At 36.8% G+C, this 2,163-nt stretch overlaps 1 protein-coding gene and 1 pseudogene across 9 annotated transcripts in view; both read right to left on the bottom strand.

The window, feature by feature from the left end:
- The window catches only part of Ralyl (RALY RNA binding protein like), a 683,608-nt gene that overhangs the window by 96,874 nt on the left and 584,571 nt on the right, over positions 1 to 2,163 (bottom strand). The gene's annotated exons all lie outside the window — the stretch shown is intronic.
- Positions 1 to 2,163, bottom strand: part of LOC110320115 — a 9,364-nt pseudogene that overhangs the window by 5,639 nt on the left and 1,562 nt on the right.

Raw genomic sequence — 2,163 nt, 5'->3', positions numbered from 1 at the left:
GGCCATGATTAGTAATAAATGTGACAAACTTCAAGATGGCCACCTTCTTTCTTCCCCTTCTGAGACAAATGACTGTCATCTTGAAACAATGGCCTTGTGGGCCTTTTCTCCTCCCAGTAGGCCCCTGTTGATGGACTGGCTCAACAAGTTCAATGACAGATCAGCCTGTGTTTAGACAATAGTTATGGGCCAATCAATCAACCATTCTGCCCTTTGTCAAACTGAAAAACATTAAATTTGGGAGAAAGAGGCTTCTTAGGTTTTTGAAAACCCCAGCCTTGAAGAAGAGACTGGATTTCTGGCTCTGGGAGTCCATTCTCTGGTAGATGATAAGGCAAATTTGTCTTGATTATTTTCTTTTACCTCCACAATAAGAAAAATGCATTTCTTAATATTAAATTCTTGTGTTATATGTTTCTCTTGAGAATGATCTATTACTGTTTCCACAGTGCTATCCATGCCCCCCAAAAACTGAGTTTGCTTTTTTAAAAATTTCTATTTAATTATTTTTGGTCCAGGGTCCTTTTATGCAATCCCAGCTGGCCTCAGGCCTCAGTATGAAAGGACTACAGGGGCTGCCTTCTTATTTTTGGTTTTAAAGTTAGTTCCTTTTTGGCATATCAAGAATGCATTATTCTTTGCATTTATTTTTAAAAATGTAAGCATATACTACCTTTTATTAATGATCATGTCTGAAAATGTTCTCTTTGGAAATATATCCAGAGGTATATAGACAATTCTTTTTCATCTTGTCTTTTTTATCCTTTAAACTTCATTGGAAAGGAAAAGGAAAATGTGTCATGTTTTCACTAAATACATCCTTATCATTACTGTCTGTGTTCTTTGCTTGCAACCTCAAACCTTCAGTTAACTGCTAACAGTCAGCACTGTTTGGGTTCTGAAGTTTCATTATGAGCTACTATTCCTTGCAGGGACTTTCCTGGAGAATTATGACACTATGGGAACAGACTCTTTTTGTAATAATATTTAGTTCTAGAATTAAATCGAATTCAGCAGGATGTACTCTCATTGAGGCCACAGAGTTTCATTTGTTTACTGACACTAAGGAATTAATCATATGCTTTCATGTTTTTCACTTGTTAATTCTTTTATATTTCCATTGTCAACCTTTAGATTTTATAGTGTTATGAACGTTATTTTCACCTGTTCAAGGGTTAAATTTCCTTATTCACAATTGTTTACTTGATACTGAAATGTGTAGGTTTGCATAGCCTCTAAGTCCTAGGCAGTCCCCTCTGGGTCTGTCACAAAGCCACCTACCTGGCTGCTTTCTCCATGAGCACTTGCCTCCATTTCAATAGGAGCAGCTCTCCTGCTTTTGTGTGGTTCGTGTAGTGATTTTCTTAAAAAAATAAATGTCTTTGAATATTTCTCAGAAAATGGTTATGAATCATTCGTGATCTGAAAATAAATGTTTGGATTCAGTCCTGTTGTTTTTTTTTGTTGTTGTTGTTCATTTGTTTTTGTTTGTTTGTTTGTTTTGTAAAATTATAGTGATCAAATTAATACAGGCATAGCTGTCTTTTTTTTTTTTTTTCTTTTCCTTTTTTTTCAAATGTTATCCTCTATCCAGGTTCCCCCTCTGGAACCCCCTCTACCTTTGCCCTCCCCTTGCTTCTATGAGGGTGCTCCTTGTTGTTTGTTTAGAGTTTTGTTTTGTACTTTGGCTTGGAATGGCCTGCAGAATACTGCTGTGTGGGTCTGGTGTTTTTGTAAGAGTAAAGTGGCTGATGTGGCTTAAGAAGAAAAGGGGTGCATCAGATTAGCTTCATTCAGACATGAGTAGTCTTAGCCCTGAATTCAATGAGCGTGAACCAACAATGTGTTTCTTCAAAGAGAGAAGTGCACAAGGCAGGCTCTATGCTAAGCAGCTCACGAAAGGATTGTGAACAGAGATGCTTGCAGAAAACAAGTCCCAGATTCCCTGGAAACATGTGTCAAAGTTACTAATTAGGTGTTCAGAAAATAGAATATGTACTTAAAGTCCACCAGCATTATGTCCTTCTTATTTATATGATAAATAAAAATGCAACATTGAAACAGGATGGTAGGTTGTAGTGTTGTAGAGCCCTAATTTTAAGACTTCCCCAAAACCTGTTCCCTAGATCATTAGGAATGTGGCTAGTAAAGAGCCTTTGTTCT

This window comes from Mus pahari, chromosome 4 (assembly GCF_900095145.1).
Source record: "Mus pahari chromosome 4, PAHARI_EIJ_v1.1, whole genome shotgun sequence".
NCBI classification, from domain to species: domain Eukaryota; kingdom Metazoa; phylum Chordata; class Mammalia; order Rodentia; family Muridae; genus Mus; species Mus pahari.
This window is presented reverse-complemented; position numbering and strand designations above follow the sequence as displayed.